The sequence below is a fragment of the Rhinolophus sinicus genome, chromosome 14 (assembly GCF_057876585.1).
Source record: "Rhinolophus sinicus isolate RSI-liver-muscle chromosome 14, RSI-T2T, whole genome shotgun sequence".
NCBI lineage: Eukaryota > Metazoa > Chordata > Mammalia > Chiroptera > Rhinolophidae > Rhinolophus > Rhinolophus sinicus.
Genome location: NC_142514.1, coordinates 172,088,483 through 172,104,342, shown reverse-complemented (window position 1 = coordinate 172,104,342; position 15,860 = coordinate 172,088,483). Strand labels below are relative to the sequence as shown.

The 15,860-nt window shown below is 40.6% G+C and overlaps 1 pseudogene; it reads right to left on the bottom strand.

Annotated features, from left to right (window-relative positions):
• Nucleotides 1–14,707: 14,707 nt before the first annotated feature.
• LOC109455076 (small ribosomal subunit protein eS27 pseudogene) lies at nucleotides 14,708–14,964 on the bottom strand (annotated as a pseudogene).
• Between the last annotated feature and the right edge of the window lie 896 nt (nucleotides 14,965–15,860).

The window sequence follows — 15,860 nt, the reverse complement described above, 5'->3', positions numbered from 1 at the left end:
AGTTTTTCTGGTGTAGAAGCGGTAGAACCATAAAGTGTCCATGTGGGAATGGGTGGGGCCCAGTTTTCCTGGAGTATACGTGAGAGGACCATGTGGTGTCTATGCAGAATGGGTGGGGAACAGTTTTTCTGGACTGAACAATGTCGTTTTAATGAACTTGGAATTAAGACTTGGTAATGAGGGTTTCACCAGGTAGAGACTGGATGAGGTAGATACTGGGAAGATGGAGATTTATGGTATCACATAGTAACAATTGCATTTAGACTGGAAGCAGTGTTTGAGGTTAACATTGGAACCAAGGCAAGCAGCAGAATTATAGAATCTGTCATTTTTTGAGCTTCTGCCAAGACCCAGGCACTGTGTTAAGTGTTTGGATAATCTCATATAATCCTCGAAACAACCCTTAAAGTAGGTTGGGTATTAAGCCTATTTTACAGATAGAACTGAGGCAAATTAATTAATTAAACACTTATGCACCTGCTGGGCAGTCAGGATACATACAACAAAAAACAATAAATCAAGTTAGCTTCAAAGAGTCACATGGCAAGTAAATGGTGGGGTGTAGACTTCAGCCCATTTCTATCTGATTCTAATGTCTATGTTATTAATAATTAGAACTGGTTTACTACCTGTGTGACTTTAGAACAGAAATTTAACCTAATTCATTGAATTCCTTATCTATAAACTAGGGATGGTAATATCAAGTTTGTAATAGAGAAGTGAGGATTAAATGAAGACTTAAAGTATCTGTCAACTAATAATACATGATACAGGAATTCTGGTGTCTCCATCCTCTGCCAGTTTGAGATTCTGAATGCCTTTGCTCCAATACTCTAGGTGATATTGGAAATGACAAAATGTATCTTTCATGCCCCAAGCACTTTTCTGAGATTCTACTTTATCCTCATTTTTCAATCAAGACACTTAGTGGCCTCAAACTCTACTTCTCTATAAGCTCCACAGACTCCACCGAATCTGTGAAGGGGTCTTTTGTCTTTTGGCAATTTGTGTTGTGGTAAGCAGATTTCTAAAATGACCTCAAATGACCCCTCCTCCTGGTACTCTCTACTATAATCTCATCTTCTTGAGCTTGGGCTGGACACAGTGACTTGTTTTAACAAATAGTATGTGGCAAAGGTGATGAGATGTCATCTCTGTGATTAGGTTACAAGAGATTGTGACTTTCCTCTTCTTAGCAGACTCTTGATTGCCTTCTCATCATGCATGCTTCAATGAAGCAAGCTGCCGTGTTGGAGAAGTCCACATGGCAAGGAACTGAGGGCGTCCTCTGGCCAACAGCCCTGGAGGAACTGAACCTTGCTAACTGCATTATGAGTTTTTGGAAGCTGGTCCTGCCTGCATTGAACCTTGAGATTACTATGGCTCAGTGGGCACTTTGATCGCAGCCGATACGAGTCTGAAATGGAGGACCAGCTGTGCTATATCTAGATTCTAGACCCATATACAAGAAATGTGTGTTGTGTTAGCCACTGAGTTTTGAGGGGGGAGGGCATAATTTTTCATGCAGCAATAGATAACAAATACATGTACTTTAAAATAGATGCATCAAGGGAGTTTATTGATACAGTTTATCCAGGTTGACCTCCTAGGGAATAGGGTTAGGTCGAAAAGGTAGAGTGCAGATCGGGAAGGGTGAGTGGACGAAATCTGACTGCATGGAGGGAGCTCCATTTGGGTGCCTGAATTTAGAAAACGCTTCTGTGACTTATTTATAAGTTTCTGTTTAGGAGGATACTAACTACCCCCATGAAGACTTAATTTTACTATATAAATCTGATAATCCCATTTTGTTTTCTTCTAAATTCTTATTTCTAAGTGCTGATTGTGGACATGTGGATCACCTCAGGTGTGGGTGCAAGTGAAGATTTGGGATTGTAGGGTATGTAGCAGAAGGGTGGTTGGGATGCGAGAGAGTGTAGCAAAGATAGAAGAAGTGGGAAAGAGCCACAGAGAGCTTGCTTCAGAATTTAGCTCAGGGCTGGACTTAATCGTCTCCCTTATTAGAAGCTAGTGTAACTCTTGTTGACTTGGGGTAGGAGAAAGGTGGTAGTGTCTGGGGTTAAATTAGACTGGGCTCAAAGGACGGACCTGGTACCAGCTGTTTAGGAATTGAGAGCTGGGTAAGAAGTGTAGATATTAGACAAAGAGGTAGGTTAATTTTATCTTTGTGTCTCAGCTTTACCATCATCTTGCCTGTCTCTCTTCCAAGACTGGTTTAGGTTCCGAGACATGTGATACCGACTATGACAATTGCTTATTTATCTCTTTGAGGTCAGGGAGCATCTGTGAGCCATTGACCATTGTATTCTCAGTGAATGGAAGTTGTAGATAGTCAATACATATTGATTGAATGAATGGATGGAGGTATATTGAAGCCTGTTTCAAAACAGGAGAACAATGCAGGTTGTTTATCCTCCCTTCCACCCCCCTTTTTCAGTGCGTATGATTTGTCACTTTTTGCTTATGCAGCATCTAGCCCTTTCTTCCTATTACTTCCTATTTCTTCCTTCCGATCTTATATAAGACCGGGTCTTATATGAATTTTTGCTCCAAAAGATGCATTAGAGCTGATCGTCCAGCGAGGTCTTATTTTCGGGGAAACATGGAGGTACATCTACCTTCCTTTTGGGGAATTGCCCATTGTGCTGGTAGGAGGGTTATTAACGACAGTGCCTGTGCCTTTTCTTTGGAAGCAAAGCAGGTCAGATCATTTCCATATGCATGGCCTGGACAGCCAGGGGCAGGCATGTGCTCCAAGTGCTATTAGATCTGGGGACATGGACCCCTGAGTGAGGGACCTACAGGAGGAGGGAGATGGAAGATCAGATTCAGCACGGTGGCAGGTATGTCCTGCTCACCAGCTTGTGCTCATTGTGTGACTCGTGCCGAGGAATCCTGCTGCTAAAGCTCTGTGGCGTTCCTGGTCTCTGCCTGGTTTTCAAGCCTGGACCTTAGAGCCTCCAGTGACCCTTCCAATAAATTCTTTTTCCTAAATGTTTAAAAGTCAGTTTCTGCCACTTGCAACAAGAACTCTTACTAGTACGTGTTGGGGAAAATGGAGGATGTGTGAAGTAAGAGAAAGACATTGAATGTGTGCTTTCTATTTGATAATGAGGATCACGTAACTGACTTAATTTCCCTCCACAGATTTATTACTTTGGTTGACTACAAAAGGAGAGCCAGAGACTTGGGTGCCTTCTGTGTATCAGGCACCATATAAGGGCTCTGTAATGTTATGTCAGCCAATCCAGCTCAGCAAGGTATTATGTCCATTTTACTGTTGGGAAAACAGATTCAAAGAAGCAAATACATTACGCAAGTTCACGCAGACAGTAGGTGTTGGAGCAGTGGGTTTCAAGCCGGGATGCCTTCCTTCCCCTATGTTCCTTCCCCTATATCATTCCAGGTGCACTGTCAGCCACTTCTCCCTTCTGTGTCCCCAAGACCTGGTCAGGACTGGGCGCCCTTAGGCCTCTTGCATATCTTAGGGGGCCCTGGTAAGCTGTAGCAGATTTACTTGTGGTAGTAGACTCGGTCGTAGCAGACTTAGCCTTCTTTTCCTTACTCTAATATGTAGTTACTTTAAAATTCTCTTTCGATGATACTGCCTTGTAGTTTTGCTTTTTTTTTTTTAATTCTCTATTGGTGGTGGTTAGTAATTCCCATATAAATAAGAGATCATTTAGGATGAAAGGGGTGATTAAGTTCCACTTATCAAAGGTGCTCTGTGGTGGTGGTAATATTTCCTGGTTGAAATTTGCTTTCAGAGGAATAGGGTATCATTGAATAAAGCAGGATATTTTGATGCCAGTGTTTTGACACTTGATAACTGTCAGCTTTCGTGCAGTTTTTCTCCCTGAGAAATGAAGATTTCTGACTTTTGTCAGTAATGTTTGATGAACGATAATGCTACTTATTTCCATTTCTAGTAAAAAGGACAAATTGGGATTTTTTTTTTTTTTTTGGCAACAGTAGGTAATACCTACTTTATTATCCTAAAAAGCAAACCACTGAAATTTCAGCTTTTGATAGATGTTGTGGGTCATTTGCTGCCATCGGCATTATAATCACACAATACTGTTTATTTTACTTAACAAACATTTGAATAGGGTTCATTATGTGCTATGTCCTATTCTCTGTGTGTATATTTACAATTATTATAATCCTCTCAACAACCTTATAAGTTGGGTCCTATTATTAGCCCCATTTTACAAAGTAGGAAATGGAGGCAGAAAGAAATGAAATAATGTGCCCTAGGTCTCGCATTTCATAAGTAGCGAGCCAGGACGCAGACCCTGGCAGTTTGTCTCCAGAGCTCACACTATTAACGCTGGCTTGTGTTGCCTGTCTTGCGTGCTAAGAAGTGGATAACACACATGCCCAGAGGGCTTTCTCCTTACCATGCTGCAGCCGAACAACCAGGTCATTCTTTTCATCTTGATTAGGACTCTCAGTTCATGCCTAGCTGCTCTTGGTTGGTATGCTGTTTTCAATGTTAGCTGAAGTATAAGGCCAATTTGAATGAGTGACCTCAGAAATTGCAGACATTCTCAAATGCAGAAGTTGGTGTTCTAGTCAGGTTAAATAATAAGCCCACTAGATGTCAAAATAGATGGGAAATTGGTTATGACCTAACATGTGGTATGGAAAAATTGGTCACTACAAAAATCTTTCTATGGTTTGATTATTGACTGGGCATGGCTGAAAGCTGAGCAAAAAAATATAATCGTTGCAGTCTGTTGAGCTGCCCTCAAAATGGCTGACAATAAAATGGGTGACTTAAGAAGATGACGTGTAAAACGACTTGAGTGTAAGGTGGATTTGATGAGTTGACAGTGAGATCTGGTGGGGCTGGCATATAGGTTATGGATACAGGGGGAGAATGGCAGAGATGAAACTGAGGAGGTGGAGCGAGAGGGCAAGTAAGGTGGGTTTAGCTTATGGGAAGTGGGCGCCATGGAATTATGTTAAGGGGAAAGTGACATAATTAAGTACAGATCTTAAGGCATCCCTTCAGAATCAGCGTGGGGGATGGATGACTAAGGCAGAAAATCAGTTGTTCTTTTCTACTCTTTGGTTTATTTTCTGAGTGCACCTGGCTTGGTTTGCCCTTAAGAACATTCTGGATAAAGATGATGGATCCTAATCAACCCTTCTTTCCCATTCCAGAATGCCCCAGGTAATGTTCTTTAGAGGAATTCAGGATCTGAACAATGGTCAGTTTTTATTGACGTGATAATTTTCTGTTATTACAAAACAATGTCTATTGACCTTTGGGACTCACAGATGTGGTAAGTCCAATTTGTTTGGAACCCCAAAATGCCAGGAGTCTGCCAGGGAAATAATGAAGGGTCATTTATCCTGCTGAGAGTCTCTTTAAAGGGAATCAATAACCTCATTGGAAAGAAAAATTGCATCATTTTTATGAGGCCTCTTTCCGGGTGAGTAATGCTCTATGGGTGTTTTAGCCGCCATTTATAGAATGTTTCCTCACGGCAGGCCTGGCCACATGATGGTAGACAGGACCTTGTTCCATTTAAGATGGATTTTATTGCTCCCATTTCAGATGAGAACACTGAGGCCTGCAAATTCAACTCATTTGCCCACCCTAACACAGTGAATAGGAAGGGATTTGAACCTGGGTTCATCAGATACAGTACAGGGTCAGACACAAAAGACCCTATACTACACTGATGTGTCTGTGTATAAGTGTGTATGTGTGTGCATATGGTCAGGGAAGGTTTCAGCGAGCAAATCGTGAGTCAATACCAGACAATACTCCTAAAAGCTGTCTTGCCCACCAGGAAGTTGTCATGTTTCCTAAGGCGGTAGGATTCCGTTAGCAGGCTTGAAGGAGGTAAATAACTTGCTTTGGAGTGATTGTTTGAATTGTGTATTGGAAGTAATCATTTGAAGAGTCAAATATAACTAATTTAATTGGTTAAATGATATGCTTTTGAAGCAGGTTAGAGGGACTGAGTCCCTCTATTAACATATACCATATGTCAAGTCCTTCAGCCTTGATGTATATGAGTATTTAACAATTATGTGTTGCTTATTATGTGCCAGGCATTATTTTAAGTACTTATGTTATGATTCTTTTAATCCTCACAATACTCTGTAGGTATTGCTATTATTAATCATTCCCATTTCACACATTAGAAAACTGAGTCAAGAGAGGTTAATAACTTGTCTAAGTTCCTGTAATTAAATAGCGTAGGTGGGATTCAAACCAGGGCAGTTTGGACCTTAAATCTATGCTCTGTACTCCCTCTGTTTATCATCCCCTCCATCCTCCCAAAAAATAACCCAACCCATTTAAGGGGCCCCCTTGTCCTCCTGAAAACAAGGTCGTAACCTTGAATAGATCTATAAAGACTGGTTACAAGGGCCTGTCTCTAAGATGCCTCTTCTGCTGCTTTGTCTTTAACCAGTAAGCCCTTGAGCCCTGGAGTCCAGGACTGCCCAGACACACGGGCTGCAGAGGTGCCTGACACCCATGGGTGGATCCGTTTTTCTGTCTGTTTTTTTCCTTTTTACCAACCTGCGAGGGGCTGGGTTTAAGATCCAGGCTGATGGTAATGAATTCTGAGAGGCATATTAGCCATTCCTTTGCTGTGACTAATGTGTTTAAAGGGGAGTCAATGGATGGAGAAGAAACTCGTGGCTACGGTGGAGGCATATGGTGGCCACTGGGGACTTAAGCTGTCCTTTCCCCACAGATCACAGGTACAGTTTGAGGTGATCCGTGTGTGTCTTGTCTACTTCAGAATGTAAGTCGCCTGAGGGCAGGGATGGCATCTGCCTTGCATTTCTGTGTCCCAGTCTCAAGCACAGTGCTCTGCTCATACCGTGCTTCCCTGAAAATAAGCCCTAGCCGGACAATCAGCTCTAATGTGTCTTTTGGAGGAAAATATAATATAAGACCCGGTCTTATTTTACTATAATATAAGACTAGGTCTTTATAATATATAATATAATATAATAACATATACTATAATATAATATAAGACGAGGTCTTATATTAATTTTTGCTCCAAAAGACACATTAGAGTTGATTGTCCGGCTAGGTCTTATTTTCAGGGAAACACAGTAGTAGAAGTTTTATAAATTACTTCTGGATCCATCAGACTTTTACTTGTCCTTCAAAACTCAGAACGTCATTATTCTTTACAGGTTTTCCTAATCTTTCATACTTCCCTTTCATCTTTGCAGGCATAATTGCCCCTTCACCTGAATTCTTACAAGCTATGAGACCTTTGGTAAAGTGTTTTACTTGTCTTTGTCTTAGTATCCTTCACCTGCAAATTGGGGATAAAGGTACTATCCAGCTGTGAGCATTTTAATGAAATGATGTATTATATGAAAAGCATTTTGTTAAGTTTTGTGAGATATAGAAATGATAATAATAATTTTGTCTGTTAAATATGAGGTTCCTAAGGGATAAGAACCATTATTTTACATGTGTGTATCTACATATCTCTGCTCTGAATAACTTAAATAGAGGCTTACAATTGCAGGTATAAGTAATTTGATTATTTTAAGGGAAATAATGGCACAGAGACTTTGTGGTTCTAGGGACACTTTAATGATTTCTCACTAATCTTTCCATCAGCCGAGAAGTAGACGTAGCCAAAGAGGACGCTAAGAGGTTAATCATAAAAGATAGTGCTTCTGTTCTCACATCGCTAAGTCAGATCAATATACACTTTCTCTTGGCTAATTCTGAGGGATGGTTCATTTAGTGACACTAATGGTTTCTATGACAGTCCTGAAGTGGAGGTTCCTAGACCCCCACTGAGGAAGGAAGGCGGAGACCTGGGAAATCATTTACCATTCCAGGGGAGACATGTAAAATTCTTGGACATGTAATTAGGGAATTTGCATATGAATTCTCAAACTAGGGGTATTGTAGGCTGCAGAAATGATGTCTGATCTGCAAGAAGGAGTCCAAAGCTGGAAGAAGCTGTGTGTCTGTTTCCTTCGTTGATTGAATCTCTTAGAAATTGCCCTGAGATAATTCTGAAAAAAGAAATCCAGTCTCATCCTTCATGCCTTGACCTCTTTGCCTCCCATTTAAGCAGGATTCACACACCAGTTTGGTGGAATAGCCTTTATTAATAATACTGATAATGGCTACCATTATTTAGAACAACAGCTGGCGTCATTTAAAAAGGCTTGTGTTAACCCATGGCCTTGCTCTCAGCATGGATGGCTGGTCTTTAGAATTTTGGTCTGGCTCTTCCCGTGAAAGGAAATAGGAAAGATTGAAGATAGGAAATGAACATCATGCTAGCTTACTGCACAAGCCACATATTGTCTCTGCAGATTTTCAACTTGGGGAAGTTTTGTAAGTGATTTTATCTGACAGTCCTTTAAGCAAGTCAGCCCCAGTTTAGCAAATAATGTATCGGATGAGGGAGGAAATATTTTAATATTTTTGAGTGTGCGTGAGGTTGTAGACCTTTGGAGTTATCTTATCCCAGCACCACTATATGCAGAGAAGTAGGTAGTAATTTTCATTCACAGATGCAGAAACAGGGACTCACAGAGGTGGAGGAGGAACTTGTTCCATGTCGCATGGCTGGTGACCCAGGCTTGAAACACAGATCCATCTTGGTCTTTTCTGCTAGGCTCTGTTGGGAGTTTGGGCTTCTAGGAGCTACTCCTAAGCTCCTCCCCTCTCAACTATTTCCAACCTAGTGGATGTGGAAAGATACAAAGGGCTTAGAGTACAGAAATGGCAGGACCATCCTACCCAGCATGTGAGGGCTTATGACCAGTGGCAGAGGTGGGGAGGGCTGTATTATCTGTGGTAAATGCCCACCAGCATCCGTGCAGATGGTGTTGAAATAATGGGTGTGTTGGTACCGTTAGGAGTTTTTGCCCCAGGATCCTGTGCATTTCCAAGCCCAGGTTCTGCCTCTGGATTCAGAGTTGCCTTTCTTTCATCACCCCCCCCCCCATTCTAGGGGAGCTGGAGTGTGTAAACACTGCAGGCATCTCTTCACAGGCATTAGCTGTTTGTTTGGAGAATTAATTTATGTTCTTCTAAAGGAGTATTGATTTGAGTTAGGTGATTAAAGGCACTCGATAAAGAACCTGCTCAATCTATTCACCTGTGTTCCACTGGTTATGGAAAGGGATATATCATATCAATCTTTTTCTCATCAAGCAACTCTTCCTTTGCCTCGACCACTCTTCTGTTTTGCTGCCCTTGGACTTTCAATTAGGCTAAGAGACAGAATTCATTGTGTCCTGGGGAGATGTGAAGAGGAGGAGCAGTAACGCAGAGTGCTCTGGAAAGCAGAAAGCAGAATGGCTTCACCTTTTAACTAGTTGTATAAGCTTGGAAAACAGAGTCATTCCAGGCCCCCTCGTCTTTCCTTCTCTCTCATCTAATTATTTCTGATTTCATATTGCAAATGTGTTTCACACTGACTCAGTTTCCTTTCTTGCTTCTGGTGCCATCCTGGTTCATGTCCTAATTGTTCTACCTATAGTGCTGTCGTAGCCCCTTTACTGATCTTCCCACCTCCAGCATCTCTTTTAACTGATCTTCCTACCTCCAGCATCTCCTCATTCCTTCAGTCTCTTCTCCATCCTGCCACTAGGTGTCTTTTCAAAATTAAGTTCTCTGATGCTGGTGATACCTCTTGCTCCCTTGTTTGAAATCCACCAGTCTCCTCATTGCCAATAACACGAATTCTGAACTCATTAATATGGTCCATAACTTAGCTTATAGGATTGATTTTTGTCCTCAACCATCCTCACATCAGCTGGATTCTGGTCACACCATATGACCTGTCATTTATTGAAGAGACCACTGACTCACATTTCTACATTCTTCCTTTATGTTTTTCCTTGGAAACTCATGTTCATCTTCAAGTTCCACCTTAGACACTCAAATATTAAAGCCTGTGCTGATTTCCTCAGCTCAAAAAGCATCAGACTCTTTCATTTGTCCCCCTTCCTACATAATATTTTGGATATATCCTTTGTAGTTTTAAGATTATTTTTTCATACCTTTTTTTTCTTTCTTGAAATGTGAGTTCCTTGAGAACAGGAATCATGACTTATTCATTCTTGCATTTCCAGAGCCTGCTGGAGAGTCTAGTGCCTATTAAATGATAGATTGGAGGGTTTTTTGCTAAAAAATTTACCATCTTTCTTTCCTTCTGGGGGTGGAGTATACTTTTTTGCCGCACTGACTTTGAGCATGGAGATATGACTTCCTTAGCCAGCGTAATGTGAACAGTCATGATGTAAATAGAGGTTTTATATGCGCATGGATGGCTGGTCTTCTTGTGTGTTTGTGATCCGTTAGAACCATTGGTCCTAGGCAACTGGGGACATACATGGAGCAGAGTTGAACCAAAAGAAAGGCTTGACCTGAGTTCAGCCAACTCAAAGATCTATAAGCAAGAAATAAATGCTTCTTGCTTTAGGTCATTGGGTTTCAAGGTAGTTTTTACTCAGTATTTTTACAGGAACAGCTTGACTAATACAGGTGCTCAAATGTTTGAACCAATACATGGATGGGTAGGTAACACAGAGTTAATTAAATAGGATGATGCTATGGTCTGAATGTTTGTGTCTTCCAAGAATCCGTATGCTGAAATCCTCACTCCCAAAGATGGTGGTACTGGGAGGTGGGGACTTTTGGGGTACATAAGTCATGAAGCCACGTGGAGCCCTTATGAATGGGATTAATGCTTCGTACAAGAAAGCCCAGAGATGTTCTCCCCTTCCACCCCTGGAGGACACAGGAAGGAGGCGCTGGCCATGAGCTAGGAAAAAAGTCCTTATCAGAAGTGACCTAACTGGTGCCTTGATCTTGGACTTGACAGCCTCTAGAACTGTGAGCAATAAGTATTTGTTGTTACCCAATCTATGGTGTTTTGTTATAGTAGCCCAGACAGACTAAGACAGATGAGTTAAAACGATGAGAGAGGAAGAGCTCAGAAATAGTGAGCTGAATCATTATGTCTTTATTTCTTGGGAAAGCGTGACATTCGGATCTAATGATAACTCATCATCCATGGGAAGTTTAGGATGGGATGATACTAAGTTATGGTAGTGTCGTAAACTTTAGTGAAAGACATTACATTTCAGTTCTGCAAGCCTGGGATGGAGGCTGAAGCTTACAAATTTTAAAACTGTAAGATAGAAATTAAGTTTCTCACTTGAATATTCATCATGGAAAACATAATCAGAAGGTAAATCTTCTGGGAAGAAAGTCACACAATGAATTCCTAATCCTAATAAAATTTAATATTGGATTGCAGGCTATTTTGGATTAACCATGCCACTGCCCCCTTCATTATTAGTATGGATAACTAAAACTTAACTATCGTTTTCTTGATATTTATGGATATTTCTGTACTAATGCTGGTGTGATTGGCCTACGACTAGTTATTTTCTTTAGTTAGGGCACTCAGTTAATGAGTTCAGCATTAGAGGATTGTGATTTAAATAGGTTTAGAACTTTGTGTTCATAATCTCAGATGTATGCCAGGAAGACCTACTGAGAATGTGTGACTGAACAAAAGTAACACTTATTTTATCTGCAAAAATTGGGTACCATTGAACACCTACTAGGAATTAAGTGTTTATGTGAATGAGACATTCAAACCATATAGAATAAGAGAAATGAAAGATGGAGAACTGCTTCAGCACTTGCATGTGGGACAGCTCCTGAGTGTGTAGCTTTTGTTCCTGGGTGAGACCGGCAGGAGAAAATTAGGTTTGACCAGCCACCCTTGGAGAAGTCACGATGTAGGAAAGTGACTTATGAGTCACAAACTATCTTGCATTGTGTTTCCTGCCTCAAAGGCTCCCGGGTTCTTGAACTCTGCAGGGGTAAGTTCTTAGATTTTTGAACTCAGGGTTAGAAATTTAAGTTGCTTGCTTGAATATTAATCTTTGAAATGAGAAAAATGTCACAACTTGTTGGTTTGATTTGGATGAATAAGGTCATGTTTGTATTTTGAATAGAGGAAATTACATGCTTGAAGGTGTAAATTTGTACTTTCTGTTCTTAGCTTGTTGGGATATTGTGACATTTAGGGATTGTGCTAGTGTATCATTTGACCTATTCGTCTCCTTTACTCAATATGAGGCTACTGCATCTCCTCTAGAGTTAGCCTGCTGTTAATTTAGGGCACAGAAAAATGTCACATGTTAGCTACTACTGTGATATTTTTTCTATAATGGTTGCTCCTGTGTCTCTTTCTTCTCTGCCCACCTACCACATTTCCCCAGTAACCTTGAGAAAGTTTTGGTTCTTTGGTCACTGGAAATGCTGTTAGAAGCTTCAAGAAAATGTTGAAATCTGGGGAAGGTGGTGCATGTGGTATAATAGGATTTCTTATTTTGAGAACTTGATACTTAGCCTGTTCTGCCCTAAATATACTCCCCAAAAGCATGATCACCACAGAGCGTATAAATTTCTACTCCTTACCAGTTTTAGAATATGAACATCATTCTTTAAAATGTTGGACAGAGCTGAATTTACATATGACTTGGTAATTATCTAAAATATTGGCTGTAATGCAGAGAACATAATTATGTGTCAGCATAACTGGATTCTGTAATGTGTCTCTGAAAGAAACTCTGTTCCTCAACTGCTTTCCTGGGTTACTGTAAGTCAGGATAGACCTGTTACTTGGAATAGTTGATAACAAAATGATGGCAGTAAGGCATCATACAACAAACATGTTCAAATGCCGACTGACAGAGGCTGAGGATGGAGACAGAGGCTCCTGGACAAAAGTTAACTCTCCATCTTTGGGAAATTGGACGGGGAAAGAATCTAGAGAAACCCAGGTTGGTGGAAGAATGAGTTAGCCTCTTACGTCTCATTACCTTAATTCTTTGATTCTTTTTTTTTTTTTTTTGCATACTTTAGGGGGCTGGATACCATTGTCCTATCATACGTGTATGCAGAATATCAAAAGGGAGTAAACAGGTTTTTCATTGGCTCAGTGTCTTTATAATAAGAAATCTGAAGAAATGAACTAAAATATAGTGGTACCTCGGTTTCCAAATGTAATCCGTTCTGGAAGACGTTCGAGTTCTGAAAGGTTCGAAAACAGCTAACAGCTAGGCCTCAGGATCTTGCACTCAGCGGAAGCCGGGTGACATGTTTGACTTCTGAGGCGTGTTCGAAAACCGAAGCATTTACTTCCGGGTTTACAGCGTTCATAAACCGAAATGTTCGTCAACGGAGACATTTGAAAACCGAGGGACTACTGTAACTACCTATGCAATTGTTATTAATACATGAGGACCATCAATTTCTTTTTAAGTCTTTCATTGTTAATTTCAGTGTAAGTTATGACTAGTTAGCATAAGTTAGCACTTTGAAGTCTGCTTACACTAATAATTGTTCTGTTGCTACATGTGGTCTCCCTTGCATTATCTTCCTTCCACCTTCAGGTTTCATGAATCTGAGAATCACTCCTGACTGGTTGGAGGAGGAGATGGATTGTTTCCTTTTGAGCCTAAATAATGGTAGTGATGTTAATGCCGTCATTGCCTTTGAATTACCGTTTGGATGTAGAACTCTTGCATCCAAGATGGTGTTTATATCCTGTAGGTGGGCAGATGTTTATTATACCTTTGTACAGTGTGATGGCTAAGAGCATGGAATCTGAACCAGACTCCTTGAGTTTGAATCCTGCTTCTGACTCTTACCTGATCTTGGGTAAGTTAATTCATTTCTGTGCATTAATTGTTGCGTCTGTAATAAGAATGATGATAGAACCCCGCTCACAGGATTGTTCTGAAGAATAAACAAGTGAAGATTAATAACGTGTCTGACACATGTTCTGTGTGTTAGTGATGACGATGAGCTGCACAGTCATCTGATCACACCGGATGTGTGTACTTGACGATGGAAGAGATATGTGACTGTGAACTTCCGCCATCTGTTGGTTACCTTTCAGCTTCTTTTTGGTGTGAGGTTGGAGAGTTACAGTTATTCCTGAAGGCAAAGAAATACATGAAATGTGCTCACACGGACCTTTGGACTTAATAGTAGAGGCAAAATTCTGCATCAAGTGTTATTTTTCAGTACTGTCTTTTCAATCAAGGGACGTATTGTACTTAAATCGATTTTAAGTTATGATGTCTCTCCTCAATTTGTGCCTGTCTTCTTTGCATCTTTTCCTTTCTCTCAAGGCAGTTTCTAATACGGATGTAATCCCTCAGTGTTAGCTCTATAAGTTTTCTCAAAACATCACTGCAGAGGTTGCTCAGAGATTGGGATGCTGAAATTTCTGGTGTGATTGAAAAGTGAGAGAGGACAAGACTTCCAGGTTTGGGGGCATAGTTGTTAATGGACTAATTAGTGCTTGGGGAAACATGCTGGGATCTTCAGAAGGAGCTAAAGAATTGCATGATTTGATGGAGAGGGTTTTAGAAATTTGTCATGCCAGTCTCTAGTAGAAATTTCAGTCTTCCAAGTATAGATAGGTAGGCAGGTCACTTTGGTACCTTGTTCTGCTTTCATTGGAATCCAGATCTTTACTCTGCCTGTCCTGGCATCTCCTACCTTTTTTAATGTGTCTTCTGGAACCACCACTCCTTTGAGAACATGTTTCTTTTTTTTTTTTTTTTTAAATTCTTTATCCAAAATATATTTATTGGGATGGCTCCTTACTCATCTTGATTCGGGGTGCTTTTAGTGCTGCTTCGTTCTGAAGGAGCCGCCTGCTGTAAGCATTATTTTTCCTCCTGCATACAGACAGAGGACAGTGAAGCAGCCACCACACAAAACTACCATTTGTGCATGGCTAAAGACAGTGGTGATTCGCATCCTGGGCACTTCACGGCCATGAAGTAGGAATTGGGGCTCTGCACCAGGTGCAGCTTCTTGTGTTTCCTCCTCTCCTCTTCTGGAGAGGGATAAAACAGATCCTTAGTGAGAGTCACGTTTTTGTGGGGTGGTCGTCACCTCCGGAAAAGCGAGCTTTTCTTTATATCACAACTTTGTGAATTTTTTCTCCCCTTTTTTGCACTATCAAAAAACCAGTGTTGATTTGCACAACCATGTTCATGGCAGCATTATTCATAATAGCCAAGAGGTGGAAGCAACCGAAATGTCTATTGACAGATGACTGGATAAAGAAAAGGTGGTATATACATACAATGGAATACTATATAGCCTTGAAAAAGAAAGGAAATTCTAACACATGGATGAATTCTACAACATGGATGAATCTTGAAGATACTATGATAAGTGAAATAAACCAGTCACAAAAGAACAAATACTTTATGATTTCACTCATGTGAAGTATGTAAAGTAGTCAAAAGTATAGAAATGGAAAGGAGAAGGACAGTTGCCAGGGGTGCGGGGAAGTCATTATTCAGTAGGTATAGAGTTTCAGTTTTGCAATATGGAGAAGTTTTAGACATTTGTTGCACAGCAATGTAAAAATACTTCCTGAATTGTACACTAAAAATGGTTAAGATGGTAAATCGAGTGTCATGTATTTTTTTGGCATTAAGAAAAGAAATTAAAAAAACAAAAACAAACACAAAAATGGTATCTCCCCTGATGATACTTTAACCTTGAATTTCCCTGCTGTACATGCTGAGTTGGACCGGTTCTTGTTTATAATGTGCTTCCGGGCCTTCACTCTTTCTTCCCTCTTGAATCTCATGTCATTTAATGACGTTACCCTCGTTTCAACTTCTTTGATGTCAGGTGTTCACCACTGGGACCCTCTTGTTTCTGTCCCCATGACTTCAGTGGTTGCCTCCGTCTTGCTTTGCCAAAAAACTGACTTCAGCCAGTTTTTGGATTATTTCACCTTTACTAAAATAATACAGGT